The sequence below is a fragment of the Bactrocera dorsalis genome, chromosome 6 (genome assembly GCF_023373825.1).
Source record: "Bactrocera dorsalis isolate Fly_Bdor chromosome 6, ASM2337382v1, whole genome shotgun sequence".
Taxonomy (NCBI): Eukaryota; Metazoa; Arthropoda; class Insecta; order Diptera; family Tephritidae; genus Bactrocera; species Bactrocera dorsalis.
Genome location: NC_064308.1, coordinates 34,820,885 through 34,842,477, shown reverse-complemented (window position 1 = coordinate 34,842,477; position 21,593 = coordinate 34,820,885). Strand labels below are relative to the sequence as shown.

Genomic DNA, 21,593 nt, shown 5'->3' with positions numbered 1-21,593 from the left:
GTTGGATGCCTGAACTTGCCTCTTGATTGTCTGTTTGTGGCAGCTCTACTCTACTGTGGGGAGTAGGTGCAATTGCTTTAATGAGCTTTAATTGATCGGAGATCATAGCTTACGTTTCTTCATATTGGTCCAAGCAGTTTTCGTAAATATCGTAAGCAGATAATTTAAAATTTTGTGGTAGATCTGAATCGTCAGAATCTACAATGGCGTCATAAGCCGCTTGGAGGCGAGTCCAAAAATTTTTTAGATTTTGATTTTTTATTTCTAGTAACGATTCCGAGTTTTCGTGAATCGGTGAGGAGGGAAATCTAGTGCAGTATCTTATTAAACTGTCACTTTGTGAAATGAATTTAGCAACCTGATTTGAGCGTGTAGCTCCGGCAGGTGTATTTTCATTGGTGTCGTTATTAACCATTTTTGCGAAATAATATTTTTTATTTATATTTTAGTTTGAAAATTTATTTGAATTAATTACTTTTAAAAAACCGCGTTTTTTATTTATCAAACTATTTGATGTCCGAATGATTTTTTATTTAGGTACACCCTAATACTTGGACTTTTATGTATGTTTGTATGTGCGTATGAAGTTGCTTATGTTTTGTGCATTTGAGAGCTCGTCGAAGAGATCAATATGCTTTGTACCTAAGTATGCACGAATTGTTTGTGTGCTTATGATTATGCTTTTTCTTATATTCTTAAGCAACTGAGAGCTCGTTAGAGAGATCAATTAGCTTTTTTGATTAATATGCAGAAATTGTTTGTGCTAATGTATTTACATATAACGGGTGATTTTTTTGAGGTTAGGATTTTCATGCATTAGTATTTGACAGATCACGTGGGATTTCAGACATGGTGTCAAAGAGAAAGATGCTCAGTATGCTTTGACATTTCATCATGAATAGACTTACTAACGAGCAACGCTTGCAAATCATTGAATTTTATTACCAAAATCAGTGTTCGGTTCGAAATGTGTTTCGCGCGCGTGTTTTGTTCAGCGATGAGGCTCATTTCTGGTTGAATGGCTACGTAAATAAGCAAAATTGCCGCATTTGGGGTGAAGAGCAACCAGAAGCCGTTCAAGAACTGCCCATGCATCCCGAAAAATGCACTGTTTGGTGTGGTTTGTACGCTGGTGGAATCATTGGACCGTATTTTTTCAAAGATGCTGTTGGACGCAACGTTACGGTGAATGGCGATCGCTATCGTTCGATGCTAACAAACTTTTTGTTGCCAAAAATGGAAGAACTGAACTTGGTTGACATGTGGTTTCAACAAGATGGCGCTACATGCCACACAGCTCGCGATTCTATGGCCATTTTGAGGGAAAACTTCGGACAACAATTCATCTCAAGAAATGGACCCGTAAGTTGGCCACCAAGATCATGCGATTTAACGCCTTTAGACTATTTTTTGTGGGGCTACGTCAAGTCTAAAGTCTACAGAAATAAGCCAGCAACTATTCCAGCTTTGGAAGACAACATTTCCGAAGAAATTCGGGCTATTCCGGCCGAAATGCTCGAAAAAGTTGCCCAAAATTGGACTTTCCGAATGGACCACCTAAGACGCAGCCGCGGTCAACATTTAAATGAAATTATCTTCAAAAAGTAAATGTCATGAACCAATCTAACGTTTCAAATAAAGAACCGATGAGATTTTATGCGTTTTTTGTTTTAAAAAAGTTATCAAGCTCTTAAAAAATCACCCTTTATATGTTGTAACAAATACAATTTTTATTAGCAACAAATATAATACAACAGTATTTAGCAGAAAAGTATATTGTGTAAATATTAAAGAAATAATAGAAACATAAGGTGTTCAAGTCCAAACAAACTATAAATATTACTGTGTATACTTATTTTTTTATTAGAATGCTATCAGTTTTACATTCAAAATGATATTCATATCACTACATATGTATATACATATGCTTGTATTGAAAATTCAAGTGAAGTGGTTGTGTTTTTGCTGCGGTCCTGGGGTTTTGTGAAAAAATCCTAGTTTTGCACACCAATTGTTAGCGATTTCTTTGCTGAGGCTTTTCGAAAGCTAAATCAACTAAACGGACACTAAATATAAGATAAGATAAGTACAATTTGTATTTTATTAATTAAAATTCATTTGCACTTACCCACATATATTTTGTGTTTTTTTTTACCAAAATATATTATTTTTCCCCTGAAAACAGCGGTCCTAACAAATCGCGTGCTAATATTTTGCATTGCCGTTTTTGTTTTGATCACTCAGCTGTTCTCCTATTTGTTTCTCCTTTTTCGTATTCCTTTTGGTTCTGGCATTGCCAACTACAAAAAAATATAAGCAAGGTTTTAGGGGCAGTGACGGAACATACTCATTGTCAGTAGCAACCAACTATTTTCTCATTGAGGGATGGCCTCTGAGAACAGTAGTGGATGCACCCCTGAGAATCCATTCAGAAGGAACTCGAAAATTATGAGAACGCCTCCTAATGGAAAAAGTGAGTTATCCACCGCTGTTGGATCAAAAAGAAAATGCGAAAATGCCATCCACATCACTGAAGGTGGCAAACTCTTGGAAAAAATACAAAGTAGCGAAACTACCCAAAACTTTAACCAGTTGAGTAGTAAAATAAAAGCACTGGAGAACATGATGGCTGGCCAAAGGCACATAAACCAGGCTATGCTAGTAAGCAACATAGTGGCTCTACATGCTATCGCTGAGAAAGGCGGAAACCTACCCAAAAGACTTATGGCAGGGAAAGCATCCCAGGTTTCCCCAATAGCTAAGGAGGTAAATACCCCGAAAAGAATGCGTGAGACAATAGGCTTTCTACCTCCAACTAAAAAGCCGAAAAATACAAATAAAATAGAGCAACCCACCTACAGCGAGGCAGCGAAATTGATGCAAGGCAGTAAAACGGTTAGACCCAGTGCAGAGGAAGCTTGGGTGGATGTTGTTAAAAAGCGAAAACCACTCGAAAAGAAAATTAGATCGAGGCCAGACGCCATCATACTTACTAAAAAGGATGGTGCATCATACGCGGATATTCTCCGAAAAATAAAAGGTGATAGTGGCTTAGAGGAATTGGGCTCAAGCGTCACATACATAAGAAAAACGTTGAAAGGAGACCTGCTGTTAGAGCTGAAAAACCAAGCGGATAAGAGAGCCGAAGAGTTTCAAAGTGGCTTAGAAGGAGTGGTCGGTGAAATGGCTGTGATACAGCCCAAAACCCACAATTATGTGCAAGGATTTGGATGAAATAACCTCTCCAGAAGAAATTTGCGAAGCTATGAAAAAAGAGTGTGGAATAGAGAACCTGCGAAAAATAAACGTTAAGAGTATGCGAAAGACCCGTAGCGGTACTCAAATAGCGGTCTTGTGCCTGCGGGCCCAGCACGCCAAGACTGCGCTCAAGGTAGGCAAAATAAAGATCGGGTGGTCTGTATGTCGCCTCCGGGAATACTCCCCTATTCCCCGCTGCTACAGGTGTTTCGATCTGGGGCGCATGGCGCACAAATGTTCCAACCCCGTGGACAGGTCGTCTCTATGTACACGTTGTGGAGCAGGTGGACATGTAGCGAAGTCATGTACTAGCAATCCAAGCTGCATGCTTTGCAAAGGAGCACACTCAGCCTTAAGTACTACGTGCCCCAAATATCTCGAGATGGCGAAATCGTTAAGGAAATGAGGATAATACAATTAAATCTAAATCATTGCGCAGCAGCACAAGAGCTACTAAAACAGACAGTATTTGAAAAAAAACATTGATGTCGCCTTACTAAGCGAACAATCCACCCAGCGTTCGGAAAGCACCTGGAATACAGACGTTTCTGGCAAGGCTGCAATATGGTCATGTAAAGGACAACCATTTATGTCTCGCTCAGGAGGTCATCATATTTTCACATGGGCAAATATACGAGGCATATACTTTGTTAGCTGCTATGCTCCTCCCAGTGTCTCAATTAAGGTTTTTGAAGACTTCCTCCTGGAACTTGCTCTAGAAACCAGGGGAAAATCCCCAATTATAATCGCAGGCGACTTCAAGGCGTGGTCGACCGCTTGGGGTAGTAGGCGCACAAACCATCGTGGGCGTCTGATACTCGAATTCCTCGGCCAAACGAATCTTACGATCTTGAATAGTGGAACGCAAAATACTTTTCAAAAGGGAAATAAAGGCTCTATAATCGACCTCATGTTTGCCAACGAAACACTTAGCAGGCGCATTAAGTGGGCGGTGACGGACATATTTACATATAGTGACCACATGGCTATTATTGCTGAAGTTTCTTATGCCGGAGGAACGGATCGCCGCAGCAGGAGCACATGCCAAAAACGAACATGGAAACAAAACGATTTTGATGCCGAACTTTTTGAGATGGTCTGGAGTTCAGCAAATATACAAGGCGAAGACGCCATGAACTTAGTATCCTCAGTGCAAAAAGAATTGTTCACAGCATGCGACGCATCTATGCGTAGGACAGTACACCACAACAACCGGAAGCCAGCGTATTGGTGGAATGAAGAAATAGCTCTGCCATTCAGCTAGACGCCGCCTACAACGTAATCAACGAGAAGAAAATGAAAGCAGTCTCAAACAAATATTTAAAAGTCAGAAGAAGCTTCTAAAATCAGCCATTGCCCGCAGTAAAAAAAATGTGTTTTGAAAAACTCTGTGAGGAAGCAAACGAAGACCCATGGGGAACAGCATACAAAATCTGTATGTCTAAATTCAAAAATAAGACACCAGAACCCAATAGCGCATCCTTTATAAGAAATATCGTAGAAACTTTGTTCCCAAAACACCACACTACTTCTTATGCTAAGCCCCGAACCGAAGTCGTAGAGCCACCACTGCTAGTTAGTGAAGAGGAAATATTGGCCATAACCAGAAAAATTAAAAGCAGCAAGGCACCTGGATTAGATTGCATACCAAATAGAGCATTAAAGGAAGCTATGACTTTGAAACCAAAAGTGTTTGCAGACATGTATAATGCTTGCTTAAAAGAAAGAATATTTCCCGACCCATGGAAAGTCCAGCGTTTGGTTCTACTCCCTAAACCAAAAAAGCCTCCGGAGGAACCTTCATCATATCGACCTCTGTGCATGCTTGACACTATTGGCAAAATATATGAAAGCATAGTAAGAAACCGCTTGGAGTTAGTAATCCAGAAAGCCGGCGGATTATCAGAAAGACAATACGGCTTTATGAAAAAGAGGTCCACCATTGACGCGCTATACGATGTCGTTGACACCGCGAAATGCGCAGTAAGTGGCAAGCGTTGGAAAGGCGGAACAAAAAAATATTGTGCGCTAGTCACCCTGGATGTGAAGAATGCCTTCAACTCAGCAAAGTGGGCAAACATAATCAAAGCTCTGTATGACATAAGCGCGCCTCAATATCTTATAGGAATTGTCATAAGTTATTTTGAAAACAGGCAACTTTTATTTGATACAGATGAAGGCACCAAGAGCTACTCTATCACGAGTGGAGTACCGCAAGGCTCGGTACTAGGCCCCCTTTTATGGAACATAATGTATGATGGGGTGCTAAGGAGACACCAACCGAATAATATTAAATTAGTTGCATACGCAGACGACCTTATTGTGGTAGCAGTTGCTAAACACCTTGATGACCTCCGGAGCAAATGCAACGAGTGCATAAACGGTCTGCGCCAATGGTTCTCCTCAATGAGTTTAGAACTGGCGGAGCAAAAGACCGAAGTCTTGCTCATAAGCACAAGAAAAGTGGAGGAAAGTATATCCCTCACCATAGGGGAGTGCCAGATTCATTCGCAGCCACACTTAAAATATTTAGGAGTAATTGTAGACTCAAGGCTCAAATTTAAGGACCACCTAGAATACACTGCGGGAAAAGCGAACAAAATCCTGAATGCCTTATCAAGAATGATGGCAAATAAAGGCTGCGTGCGTTCCAGCCGGCGGTTTTTACTCGCAAAGGTAATGAGATCGGTTATATTATATGCGACTCCAATATGGATCCAGGCGCTAGGCATCAAAGCATATGCCAGGCAAATAAACACAGTGCACAGGCTGTCGGCACTAAGAGTTATAAGTGCTTTCCGAACAATTTCAAGCGATGCTGCTGAAGTATTAGCCAGTATGATGCCCATTGACATCCAGGGTGACGAATACGAACGAGTGTACAAATTATCAGAGCCAAATGCAGGAGCCAAAAGAAGAGAGAGAGTGAAAAGCTTAACTATATGGCAGCAGCGGTGGCAAACCTCACTCAAAGGACGATGGACCTACAGACTCTTACCGGATATTCATTCCTGAATCGACAGACGACATGGGGACCTAGATTTCCACCTAACCCAAATATTAAGTGGACATGGATGCTTTAGAAGCTATCTATACAGATTCCAGCACGACATTAGTCCGAATTGTCCGTCGTGTTCAGAGTGCTGTGAAGACTCTGAGCATGTATTCTTTTATTGCCCGCGCTTTATAAGTGCAAGGGAAAAACTTAAAACTACACTCGGTGGTAGTTTTACGGTGGAAAATTTGACGACACTCATGTGTCAGTCCACTGAGAACTGGAGAGCTGTCAGCGAAGCGGCAGCCTCAATCATGACAAAACTGAGACATATAGACCAGAGTAGGCGTCCGTCAGTCCGTGCAATAGAAGAGACTTAAATGTCTTATCACTCCCACGAAGTAATACTTAATCAGGTGGTCCCGTGGGAGAGTCTGGAGTTGGGAGTAGGTTAGGTTTAGCGGATTAAAGTTCCGCACTTCGGCTTTTGATGCTTCCTCCTACTTTAAAAAAAAAAAAAAAATGCTTGTGTATTAAGGTGGGCCAAAAATTAGTTTATATTTTATTTTTCGTAGTTACCATGAAAATCTCATTCAACATGACTAAAAACAAGTCCTGGTAAAATCTGAGCTCTTTATATTAATATTAAGAGGTCCCTCATCGACATTTTCGATTTCCCATATAAATTACATGGAAAAAAATAATTTTTTTTGTGGTGGTTATTGTGCGGAGATTTTAATGTGCACGCGATGGCGGCCAGTAGGGATGGTAAACTCGATTCCGATACTACTCGAGAATCGAGTTTTCTCGTAAAATAACCGATTTTTCGAATGTCAAGAACCGGTTCTTAATCCACTACGACTACTGAAAATCGATTTTTAAAAATCGATTATTTAACGAGAAAACTCGATTCTCGAGTAGTATCTACGAAAAATAAAATATAAACTAATTTTTGGCCCACCTTATTGTGTATATGTAAACGTATAATGTGCAACACATAAAGCGCACACATATCATTACTAATAAGTCATGTTATGATATCAAATCATGAAGGCGTTGTATGTACTTACATACATACGTGTGTGCTTGCTACATGTGCATATGAATACGTAAGTTTTAAATTATAAAAAGTATGATTTATGTACATACATATACATATATTACTAGTTTTTTTATATATTATTATAGTATTTTACACAGATACGTATATGTATGTACATATTATACACATATCAAATGTACATACATATGTACGTATACATGTCTACTATGTATATCAAGAATAGGATATAATTAAAAAGTAATCAATTTGTGAAAAATAATTTCCAAATTAATTCATATACATACTTAATTGCACATAAAAGCATAAAAATATAATATAAGCCAAAAGGCCGGCATGCCGCTGTAAAATCGAAGTAAGTCTCGGAGTATATTTTTCATTTAAAGCTTAGTACGCAGCTCTCAAGAAACGTAAAAACTTCATATAAAAAAACGCTTAAGAAACGGTCCAGAAACGTTCCTGCGATAAACTTACTTGTGCTAGTACGCAGCTCTCAAGACATCTAGTACTAATTTTTAATACTTTTTTTCAATAAAATGTGAATATGGCAAACCTGGTTTTGCGAAGAAACATCAAATCAACAATTGTTTCTTGAAGGAAATTCGAAGTGATCGTCAAATTCATCCTAAATTAGTTGAAATCATTATTATAAAGTATATTCCATTTTGAAATGTTGTATAAAACCAACCAATCATCAACAACATTCCCTAAATCTCAATGAAAATATTTGTGTTACCATACACATACATACATACATACATACGCACAATGTTTGTTTACTTTGTTTATTCTCTCTTGCTCTTCTAATGTGGATCATTCACAATGCGTAACCAGCTGTCAAAATTACTTGAGAAATAATGTATTTTTGTTCTTGAGCAATTACTTGAGAGCTGCGTACCAACCTTAATGCTCAACTCTGTTCACGCGCCACTGTTAAAATTTCTCCTGCTTAGCTAGATGTGGTAAATGCATTCATCGCATTTTGTTAGCTTTTGACAGTTCACACGCTTGTCCGTTGTTGGACCTTCTCTGTACATATACGTTCTCTGCGGGAGGGATCAGTCAGCTGATATTGAATTTATTTCAATTTGTCTGATGTGGAAAAAGGTTAGTTTGAAATCTTCAATTTCTAAACGGGATATTAAATTACTGTATAAATATATTTATTTTCCTAACTTGATGATTTTAATTAAAAAAATTATAACAAATGTTCATATTTGTATTAATTTTAGCTTAAACAAAATGCGAATTATTGTTATTTTGGTTTGTTTACATTTTCATCTGTCAAAATGAACTTTATCGTTATTGCCAACTAGGTTTTTTTTGGAAAAATCATAGATATTGTGACTGGCAATGCCTCTGGTTGAACATACAAGCTATGATAGCTTATGACAAGCCAACATAATTATGTTGGCTAAGTCTTCCTTCCACAATAAACTAGAAGCTTAATTTGCTGGTCAAATAAAATACGCCTAATGTAAAAGAACCAGTTGTAAACTGCTTCTCAATCTCTGGATCTAAAACCAATTTAGTATTTATGGGAGTTTCTCGAGCGTAGAATCCGAAAACACGTCATAACATCGAGAAATAAGTTCAAGAATATTATAATGAAGGAATAGGCGAAATTACGGCAGAAAATACAGGGAAACTTGTGGATCCTCTGGCTAGCGAGCTGAAATGAGAAGGCGCTGAGTTTGGGACCCGCAACGTAAAGAACTCATTCAATAAAAAAGAACAACAAGCCTCGGATGAGAGACCCCCCTTTTGATGAAGACCATGGGTAACGAATTAAAGACTATGATTTGAGGGCATTCACCTGGAATGTCCGGTCCCTTAATTGGGAAGGTGCCACTGCCCAGCTGGTTGATGTCCTCGTTAAGGTGAGGGCTGATATCACCCCCGTCCAAGAAAAGATATGGATGAGACAAGGACTGAGACGAGTGGGTCCTTGTGGCATTTACTACAGTGGCCATATAAAGGAGTACAAATTTGGTGTGGGATTCGTGGTGGGAGAGAGATTCCGTCGCCGAGTACTGTCATTCACCCCGGAGAATGAACGCCTTGCCACAATCCACGTCAAACCGAAATGCGTAAATATGAAGTACGAACGTACAACGTCAGAAAAAGACGAACCCGATTCCTCAATCGATGACGATGGAGCACCACCTCTTCGTAGATTTCAAAGCTGCTTTCGATAGCACGAAAAGGAGCCTTTATGCCGCGATGTCTGAGTTTGGTATCTCCGCAAAACTAATACGGATGAGTAAACTGAGGTTGAGTAACACCAAAAGCTCCGTCAGGATCGGGAAGGACCTCTTCGCTGCTGCTGGAGAAAATAATTCGAGCTGCTATATTTTTTTCGTCCAGCTATATGGTGCAGAGGCTTGGACGATGACAACAACTGATGAGTCGACGTTGCGAGTTTTCGAGAGAAAAGTTCTGCGAAAGATTTATTGTCCTTTGCGCGTTGGCCACGCTAAAAATCGCATTCGATGGAACGATGAGCTGTGTTAGCTGTGTACTACATTGACATAGTTCAGCGAATTAAAAGACAGCGGCTCCGGCTAGGTCATGTTGTCTGGATGAACGAAAACACTCCAGCTCTGAAAGTATTCGACGCAGTACCCTCCGGGGAAGCAAAGGAAGAGGAAGACCTCCACTCCGTTGGATGGAGCAGCTGGAGAAGGACCTGGCTACGCTTGGAATATCAAATTGGCGCCACGTAGCGAAAAGAAGAAACGACTGGCGCGCTGTTGTTAACTGGGCTATAATCGCGTAAGCGGTGTCTACGCCAGTAAAGAAGAAAACAATGGAAATTATAGAAAAAAGTTAAATTGAAATGTACTTGATGAAACGTTGTGTATTGTGATGCATCATAGTGTTTATTTTCAATGAAGAATTATTAAAAACATTTGTTAATGGAGAAATTGAGCTTAAGTTACTTTATTAAGTAAATTTCAAAAGTCAGTTGTTTTAGTATACCATAAAGAGCATTAAATAGTTTCTTCATATATTAAATGACCACTACATAGTAAATTTGAATCGTAATAAATGTTAAATGTTTTAATTGAAATCCCCAAAAATTTTATAAAAAACGCTAATTTGGAGGCGCTCTCACACTGGAATAAGTTGGACATCCCTGACTGCTGGGTGGGATCAGCGGTAACTATATATGTATGTACATATTCTTAATCCGGAGGGCCTCCTCTATCCGTACATACCCGTTATAACACCGAAATCGGGGGATGCTATTCAAAAATTTACCCTGGCTGATAGAGATTAGGATCTCTTTAAGACTTTCTATCCTATAAGAAATGCAACTGTGAAGGGTATTAAACCAGTTTAATGCAGCCGATGTTTTTTCTTGTTTTTTTATTTATGTTCTATTTGTCTAAATATTAAATTTGATTGCATTTAAATAGGAACGGTTCATGTCCGGTTTTGTGCATGTTTAAAAATGTAAATCCACATTTTGTTATTTGTTTTTTAAACACAATCGTAATTTTTTTGGTTCATTTCATCAATTTCACATGAAAAGATAAAAAACAAATGTTTCGTCTAATATTAGCTGATATCGATTTATAACTTGCATGAACAGACGGATAATGCAAACTGTTGCAGATTAGGGTGGGTCGATTCCGGACTTTTTTCGATTCGAGATTTCTAATAGTGCGGAAAAGTTGCCTTAGTACTTCCTGATTCCAATGCAACTTTTTGTTTTGAGATCGGATTGCATCTTCAACGCCAACTCCGGCCTTGAAATTTCGGAAATTCGCCTAAAATCGTGAAATTGTCTACCTAGCGCCTGAAATACGCATCTCATGGCAAAATGTATTAAACAAAAGTTATTTGTCACGTCATTTGCTACCGATATGTATACCGTATATGTGATCATGGCCGAAATGCGGCGCGCCACAGCCCAAGGTGAAAATTGTTGCAGCTCTCAGCTAACCTGTATTGGTCACCTAAAACCCACCGCGTGGAGGTGGCTGCTCTTTGGGTTGCTCCCAAGCCCAACCCAACCAACCAACCATACGTTAGGCTTGTTTTAGTCTGAATCTGTGTCAAATTTATTGATAAAATCAGATTTTGTATTAAACTTTGGCACTTGTTGCCTAGATTTCAGTTTAGAGCGTATAAAACGATCACGAGATTGGGGGCCAATAACTTTAGAAGATGTCTCTGTCACAACTTTGACGGTTCTCTCGACTGCCACGGTGTGAGAGGGGAATTCACTAAATTTCCATACCTCTGCAGTGTCTCCCGACAGCCCTTTTATGAGTTCTTCGTCAGAATCTGAACAAAGAACTGGTGGAACAGTCAAGGTAATAGTCTTCTAGTTAATCATATCGTAATAATTATTCGCTTTGAAAACATCTAACCCTTCCGTTTGCAGTTTCAGACTCTGCTTCTCTGGCTGCCGGAAGACGGTCAAGGGCCAACTTTCTGACTTCTATCCGTTCGTCAGTCATCATACTAAGGAGAATGTTTTCTGGAAGAGCAAAGAAAGCATTCTGTTGAATGGATGAATCGACAACTTTGCGCAGTTTAGCAGGTAAGTATCTCGACCTTTGAATTGCAGCATAGAGATGGCGTGAGCCATCTTTGATTGAACTGTTGAATCTTATTGAGAACCACAAAGGTGAGTAAACTATAAGTATGTACTTGACCAAAATCTTTATTTCCTTTGTTGGTTTGTCCGTAGAAATGTATAATCTCAGAATTCTATTTGCACAGGTGAGCCAGCGAGATTTGCACATGTTACCTGGATGCATCGACGCTAAATCTGAGGAACATTGACCGGAAATAACAGCTTCTGATATTTTATAGAGGTAAACTTGGTCTGTGCCAAGTTTGGTCGGATTAATAACCTCAGAAGGTAACTGGCAGGATGGAAAACTTTGAAATTTGACAACAGGCAACTTCTCACAATCAGGGAGCAGTTTACCTATGTCGCAAGAGAATGTATTTGGACTCTTTGAGATACCATCTATGTGTTCGAAAAGAGCACGAAATGGAAGTTCGTTGAAATGTAGAAGACAAACAACCCACTGTAATGGCCTACCTATTCTTTCTTCTAGTTTCCGAATGATTCCACCTTTCCAACCTGTGTTCGTGTTGGTGCCATCAGCACTAACAATTTCTAGATGTTCCACATCAACTGAATTGTCTTGTAAATGTTGCCATATAGCTTCCGTCTCATCCTCAGCTGACCCGGAAGGAGAGGTGACATGGCCAATCTGTTATCAAACCTGTTTTTTTGGCATCCAGAAAAGCAGATGAAACAATCAAGGCCGCTGCTCTATCACTTACTCCAAATCTTTGGGCAGCTAAAGCAGTGTGTTCTAATACTAGTGTGTTTTGTTTGGTTTTAGAGGATGGAAGAGAAAATTCATCCATCAGCATCGTTTTTGGAAGAATCCATCTGCGACGCACCTACATTTTGTCGTCTGTATGAGAATCTGGCTGATCTGAATGGTCACGTGTTCTAGCTGATACTTTTCTGGTAAGTTTTGATATTGAATGACGTTTTGAAAGCTTTTCTTTACTTACGTTCATTTTTCTTTGTAATCTTTTTTGTTTCAGGTAGATCAACACTTCCAATGCGACCAATTCTTCTGGTTCTCTGGTCCAAGAGAAATGGTAACCTCTTTACTCCTAAGGTCATAGTTGTCGCCTCGGAGTCGCCCTATACGAAATCTTTCAAACTGATAACACAAAAGAACATCCTGGTAAGTAGGGAACTGGGACTCAGAGAGATTGTTCGGATATATGCCAAATACAGGACATTTCTGTCCAAATTTAAATTTAGATACAGACATTTTGAGTTCTGTGTTCTGTTGAGAGGATATAAGTGAAGGAACTCGATGAAAAAATATTTATGTGGAGACCTATCCGAACGTGTCCTTTGGCGTAGGTGAATGAATGTGAGTGATAGCACTCGGCGACATCAACGTCAAGAAGTGTGGCCGCAAGCCGATTTTCACCTTGCGCTGTGGCGCGCCGCATTTTCGCTCGTATCTCGGGAACGGTTCGTCCTATGGCCATGATCACATATACGGTATACATATCGGTAGCAAATGACGTGAGAAATAACTTTTGTTTTATACATTTTGCCATGAGATGCGTATTTCAGGCGCTAGGTAGACAATTTCACGATTTTAGACGAATTTCCGAAATTTCAAGGCCGGAGTTGGGTTTGAAGATGCAATCCGATCTCAAAACAAAAAGCTGCATTGGAATCAGGAAGTACTAAGACAACTTAATATTCGGTTACAAACTGGGTCTGTTGCCTTGAAAATTTATCCCTGCACTTATTGACTCAGTTAATAAATAAAGTAAAGAGCTAGACGCTACGTTCCAGTTTTCTAGTTTCATTAAGGGGTTACATTGCCTTTTTTTGTCTTATTAAATTCTATAACATCTCTAGAATATTGTCCTAAATTTTCAAGTTGATCCGACTAATAGTTTCGGAAATACACCCCTTTGAGAACTTGTGCGCTTGCAGCAAGCTAGGCTAACTACGCCGTCTTTAAACGCGTTTTTCTCAAAACTTTGTTTTCAAAGTCGATTGTCAAGATTTCTCGCGAACTACTCAACCGATCTTGATGAAATTTTACACAGGTTTATGAGATATCATTCAGAAGGTCTTGAACGAAGAATTTTTTTAATTACAACTATTTAAAAAAAAAATGTCGAGAAATTTTCATCGAAATTTGCATTTTTTTATAAAAACATCTGCCAAAAATCCAATTTTAATTTTTTTTCCTTCGTCCAAAACCTAGTTTATTGTCTTTAGTAAAACACGTATTTTTATTTTTATTTCAGATGATCCTGAAAGAAGTTCTGCTGACAACGCGGATGCACCTTTTTTTCAGAGGGACTGCCGGAAATGGCGTCGTAATGACTGCCATTTTGATATTTTTTTTTAATTTTACAAAATGTTTACTTAATATGAGTCTTTTAAATAAAAAAAAATGTCATTAAAATATTTCATTTTTTTATATGTAAAAAAAATGATTGAAAAAAGGCTGTTTTATGCCCGAGGAAACCCATATAACTCCTTAAAAAGATTCAAATGTATGTATGCGTAAACACACTATAAAGGAAATTTGTTGACCTGTTCTGTTTTGACTGATTTTTAGAGCTGTACCTTATATATCAAATACAAATTTATATAGATGTAGACTTGATAATATTAGAAAAATCTGATAAACAAACTAGCAAAATCGTAAACTTCGGTTGGGTATCCTAGCCCTTTTCAATTAAAAAAGTTATCGAACGGAACCTGAATTTTTGCGAGTGTGTAGCATCTATATCCTTAAGTGGTCCGACATCGGCAGCTCTGACAAATGAGCAGCTTCATATAGAGAAAAGGATGTGTCGGAATATTAAATTGATATCTCAAAAACTGAGGGAGAAATTGGCATATGTGCAAACGGATGGACATGGCTAAATTGACGATCTAACCTCGTTTGGAGTAAGGAGTGGTAAGTAACGAATTCACACTATCATCATTAGAGCAACACTATAAGCACGGCCGAAAAAATGGCCGAAAAAGAACCTTTACGGTCTCACGAAGCTCAACTAGGCAGCATGAGTTCCGGCCTGATCAATCTTCATCCCACGAACTTCATCCCGCTCCGATCCCCGGGCGAGGACCAAAACGCAGCTCCTGGTTCCCAGCACTGTCTGTTCCGCGTGTTAGACCGTAATACGTCGGAACATCACATCAGTCATATGCATGCAATTCCTGCTCTGGCTGGTATCATTTTCCGATGAGTTTCGGCCATGTGAGTATTGGTCGGTCGGTCATGTGTTGCTCCTTGTTGCAGCAGTCGCCAAAACACACCCAAGTGGTAGAAGGAACCGCAACAACTCTGCAAACTTTCCGCGACAAACCCGACTACTGCAATTGATGTGAAACGGTTTATCGAGAAAGATCAAAGAGATTACTGAATTTATGAGCCGGAAAGTCATATCGATAGCTCTGGTGCGAGAAACCAAATTAAGCAGCCGCTCAGAACTTCTGAGATGCGCATTCTTCAACGTCTTACGTTAAGTTCACGAGCGTGAGAGTGATGGTTAACGTAGCCTTCACTATTCACCACACCGTGCAGTATCGTCGTATCAACGGCGATATTGACGAAGGATACTTCCCTAGAATGTCGTTGTATAGTTATCCGATCAAACGATGCAGAGCTCGAAATATTCAACATAACCATCTCCCCCGATACTTGTTACGCTACAAGATATCACCAGAACATAGGTGCGCTACTTCGTTATGAAACCCGATTTGTACTTGGCGGGTATAACGTGCCCCACGCTTTTTGGCATTCCTCGATATTCTGTACCATGAACGACGATACCCCACCAGAATTATGGGCAGCTGTAGCATCTCGGCTGGCATCACAAAAGTTAGTGGTGGTCTGATAAACAGCATAACTGGAGATCTATGTTAACTCTTGTATCAGACTATCTGCTCATAATAATCTTCATCGAGAAACACTTCGACTTTACTTCTGAGAGTCATCAACAAAACTAAGGCATTTGAATCCATGATCCATACAGTATAAATATGCCTAGGCTAGATGTCTCGAAAATCGGAAAGGAGGTTCCACTAATGAAACCTGAGAAATCCGCCAACAAAGTAAAGACACTTGAGGTCTTGCTACCCCCGACCTGCACACACCACCTGAGCCTACCCAAAAACCAACATAAACTCCGTACAGTGCACAGCACCTAGCGTCATAAACGCCCAGGTAGCTCGTGGCCTTAACCAGAAACCGTCCTTTGAATTCTGACGGTCAACCATCTTAAAATTTTATTAGCCAAATGCGACAGTCTGCACTCCTTACCTCCGCACACAATCGCGATTATCACAAAAGTACAGAGCCGCAAAAAGATCTTCACGTGGCTAGTCTGCGAAAGAAGCAAAACACTTACTACAGGCACAAAAGATTAAGATCGGTTAGAACAGAAGAAGTGCTTCAGATGTTTGGATTATAAGATATGTGGCGAAGATGTTCAGCAATTTGGAAGACAGAAGTAGGTGTTGTATTAAATGCGAAGAGGAAGGTTACTTTGTGAAATCTTGAATTAATAAACCCTTTTGTATTGCGTGCAAAAAGAGGGGGAAAAACAAGCACTAAAACTTACCGGAATGTGAGAGACTAACATGCGATAAAAAAAAATCAGTCACCGACTATCACTCGTATCGAACAGACGTGTGTTTTTTTCGTAGTCCGTTTTGCGCTTGATTCTTTAAGTGATTACTCAGTGTTTTTGTTCTTTTAATTTATCTAATTGATCTAATCAGTACTTTCTAGAATATTGTAAAATATAGTGAATACAAATTTATAGTTTGGAATATAAAAACAATGGCCCCGGGCCCCCCAATCTTGGGGATAACAGATTCGCCTTGCTGGCTTCTGATCCCCAACCAAAACGGAAAAAATAAAAAAAAACTATTTGAGCCTTTTCCCAATTTACCAAAAATACAAGTGAGAAATCCTAAACACGTTATCATATCGTCCATTGACATAAATAAAAAATTAAATAGTTATTCTGCATTAAAATTAGTATGCAAAGAAATTATGCAAATCATAGAATTACGTGACTTAAGTCTATGCCTATTACTAAAAGACAAACCAACCTCCGAAAAGTTCATTCATACTAAATTTTTACACGGTGTCTGTGAAGTGATTGCAAAATACTATGAAAAACTCAATTGTCCTAAGGGAACAATATATGCCCCATTCTTAATCGAACTAAGTGAAGAAGAAATCGTTATTAATTTATCTGACCAAGAAGTTGTAGGAGTATACAAGTTCTCCAAAAACATAGATGGGAAACCAAAACATACCGGAGTCTGTCTTCTTACTTTTGACAAATACCAACTTCCCAAACACATTAACGTCACATGGCATTCAGTCAAGGTTAGACCCTATTCCCCTAACTCCATGCAATGGAAAAACTGCGGTAAATTAAATCACACTTTGAAACGCTGCAAAAACCTAAAAATGTGCGAACACTGCAATGTACCCCCCCACAACCCAGACGTATGCACACTTACAATGTGTACACATTACGCGGAAAACCATCCATCTTTTGACAGATCATGTCCCACATTTTTGCAATCAAAAGAAATATTAAAATTACAAGTACAAAACAAATGTAAAATGGAAGAAGCGATTAACATATATAAAAATTAAACTCCATCAATTGTTGGTGGTGCTTCTTTCGTATCTATTTATCAATAACCCAATTACAAATAATAACCAAAACCATACTTTAAAAGACAAAGCGTAAGCCAAAAACCAGTTCAAAGCTTACTATTGATCAACAACAAAATCTAACATCCTTTCCTCAAATCCCAAACAGTGATAACGAACTATACGAATTACAATGTATAACTGAATACCAAAACCTTCTACCTAATTAAAAAAAAAAACAATGAAATTCCTTCCCAAAACAACAATCCAACAGAAACTAATAATAAATCACATAGCTTTACATACAACAACGACGACCAACAACATATCAGCATTGAAAAAACAATAAATCGGAACCCAATTGCTTCACTCAAGTCTCCTTTCACTAGTCCTTCTTCCCATGCATACAACAAAACACCATCATACACATTTTACACACATATTACAACATAATACTCCTACAATTGCCTAAGTTATTTTATCAATGATCTCAATTTTGCAGTGGAACATCCACGGATACTTCAATAATTTTCACGAATTGCAGCTAATTATTAAACACTTGAAACCTTCAAGTGCTCTGGAGACGATCAAATAATTACGTCAAACACTTTAACACCCCTATTCTGTGCACTTGACAAATTAATAAAATATTGAAAATTAGCTAAAATATTTATCAAGCGAGAAATATTTTGGTATTCTGTGGCAATCTTGGTAAAAGTAAAAGCTTCAATTCGTAAAGCTTTTCCCCACACGTGTGGTGAATAAAATAATGTAAATAGAAACTGCTGATTTCTATTCAAATTATTCGTTAAAATGGACTCTTCTGCAACCTAAGTTTTCAAATTTTAATTATTAACAAAATTTATAATTTAACTTGTATTTGATACGTAGTAAACCAAAACACGATCGAGCTACTTACGAGCAGCTGGAGGCATATGTTTTATTTTGCCAAGCACACTTAGAAATGGGTACGGGGAAAATTGCCCTAAAACGCCTCAATAGATGAAGGAATTATAGCACAAGCTGACAAATGAACTTAATTCGTGTAGAGGACTAATACGAAGTGATGCAAATGGAAAGAGGTAACATTTTAGTTTATGTTGATACAAATATTCGTTTTTTTATTATATGGTGTTAATTTGTAGACGTTAGGTGTTTGGAAAAGCCAACTGCGCACTCGTGCAAAGCGGTTGAAAATGAGTCAAGGCTCACAGGTGGAGATCTAAGCTCCAAGCCGATGACGGACTTTGAAAAAATGGCTTTGTCTACATTTGGTTCGGTTGCTATGGATGGGATAGAAAATGTACAAAGCCTTGGTTTAACGTCAATTGAGCAAACGGTTGAATGCGCAATTTCATCACCCACGGGTAGTCTTCTGCAATTATGCAGTCCCGTAGAAGCAACCCCAAATCCCGAACAACATCCAGCAAGTCCATCGACACCATCTGTTGCATCAAGCGACTTTATACGTCTAAAAATAATGGTTTAAAAAGAAAATTGTAAAATTAATTAAAGAATCTATTAATATTATTAAATGTGGTTTTTTATGTCATGTAAATACTTACAATTTTTATATTAACAAAAAAGAAAACATCTATTGCCAATGTATTAGAAGGCTCTATTACCGTGGATTATAAGATTTCTGAATTATATCTTCGTATACTTACCCCTCTCTTATGTGTACATACTTACCACTAGATTAAGCCGTTAGGTTAATTTTTAAGCTAAGCCATGAAATCCGTTTAATAAAGAATTCACTTGTATAATAACCATAGTCGAGAACGGTCGTCTTTTTTTTTTATCGGCATCTTTTAAAAATCGCATAGGCACAGGCAATTTCGCACGTTCATAACGAATCGCGCATCCCAATTAATTTATTATTCTCAATAAAGCTTGAGAAATTTTCATGGCGCCCGAGCTGGGACAATAGTGCGTCGATTAGAATGAAACTGTGCATCAAATTTTCGCAAATATTAACAAAAAAATAATAATAACCTTTTGTAATTGCCTGTGCATTATCTCGTTGTTCGGTTGGTGGTGAAGTGAAAAAAGAATAAGAAAGTAATAAATCTAAAAACAAGAGAAACGGAATACGTGTAAATATACATAAGTTAAAATAAATTCGGAGTATACATGAATACATACGTTCAGTTACCTAAGATTTTAAAAAAAAGTAACACTTACCACACATACTTTCCCATCAGTGTAAAAAAAAGAGAAAAAAATATATATAATATATATATATATACATCATGCATACAGATACAAAGCCGAAAAAGCAGAAAGAGAAAAGTGCGTGAGAAACGACAATTCGATTAAACGGATAACTACAGTGGAGTGCGCAAATAAATTCAAGGCTTAAAATACATTTATATCGCTAGAAAGTGCAGTAAAACCAATAAAACCGCTAAAGTGCTGTTCTGTGCAGTTGTAATTTCTGTAAAGAAATTAATATATTATGAAAAAAATATATACATGTATACCGATAAGTGCTGCTGTGCTGTTATAAAAAAAAAGAAGTGCCGCTAGTGCCGTTGACTCAAAGTGCAAAAAAAAATCCGAAATTGCCGTTCGGTACAACAAAGTAAAGGAACATTATACTGATTCCGCACGGGTCTGCGTCAACGCTAACATTCGCTCCGCTGCACGGTGGTTCCTCCCATACGACAAAAATAAAAAAGTCTATGTTTATATATTGGGCTTGTAGCTAAATAAATAGTTGCATATGCCATGAAATTTATGTATTTTGGGTTTGTTTTGATTATTTCTGACGGAACTTCTTGAGTGAAAGCAAAATATGTACGGCCTTGCACAGAAGTAAATAGTTGAAAAAAATAAAAGCGAAAGCAACGTGTGCATTCAACTGCAAAAGTTTAATTTAAAAAAGTGTCAAAATAAAAATACTGAAAATGGAAATTAAAGTAGATGGTAATAGTATTATTTTTCAGTAATAACAAGTTTTTAAATTGTGCTGTTGTTTTTAGAATAACAAATTTTAATGAAGTGTTTTTTTGATTCAGTTTTTTTGTTCTTTGTTAAATGTATTTGGAGATTTAGTAACTTTGTCACCCGAATGCAGTGACCGGATTAGTGTGTAAATGTTGGTACAAGTATGTAGTTTAAAATAATATTAAGTTTATGTGCAGGGATTTGCAGGTTTCTAAATAAAGTTCATTAAACTAACTTAACTTTTTAGTTTCAAAGTGTATTTTTTTTTTTTTGTATTTTTTTTTTACATCAAATGTGCGTGTTATAGCATTGGTTTTTGCAAGTAATGTCAATAAACAAATGTAGAATTACTCGTAGTTGTTGTTGTCTCACTCTCTCTCTCTGAGATTTTTATTTTTTAAATTTCTTATCGTAGGAACTTCTCATCAATGCATATTTTCCCGCTCCTATATTTTTGAAATTTGGTGCTCCAAATATGGATCAAATACGACGAAAGGTCAGGAAGTTTTTGAAGAAGTTTTTGAAGATATAGTCAGAAAAACAGGTTTTGAAAGTGACGAACACCCGTTTGATGATATACTGAAATGTGTAAAATATTTATGCAGACGCATTGGGGTGATGTGGAAACAAAACCATCGCGTAAAGTCAGACGTGTTAAGAAACTACTCGGATTGGCTCTCTCACAAAGAGATTGTTACCTTAAGTCTCGAAACTCTATCTTTGCCATATGAAAAAAAAGAAGCAAAAGCGAGTAAACGTGGTCGCCCAACTGCTGATTTCTCTGCATGCTCCAAACGGACTAAGCAACGTAGAATAGCAAAATTGGCAGAAATTGATAAGTCCGTAGCGGATACCTTACGTGAAGTACATTTGGAATCAAATCCACTTTTTCAGGAAGTAAATGTCACCGAAGTTCTTTCACTAATAATTGATACAAACTTAACAAAACATCAGTACTTAAAAATCAGTGATTTTATAAACTCTAAACTTTCGTACAAAGTTTTGCCCAGCTATAAAAAGGTTTTAAGTGAAAAGAAAAAAAGTTATCCAGATGCAGAATCGGTTAGCGTGAGTGAATCACAGGCTGAAGTGGAGCTACAAAGTTTACTTGACCATA

General features: G+C 38.0%; 1 protein-coding gene across 1 annotated transcript in view; it reads right to left on the bottom strand.

The window, feature by feature from the left end:
• The window catches only part of LOC125779302 (uncharacterized), a 320,147-nt gene that overhangs the window by 73,325 nt on the left and 225,229 nt on the right, over positions 1-21,593 (bottom strand). The window lies entirely within an intron of this gene.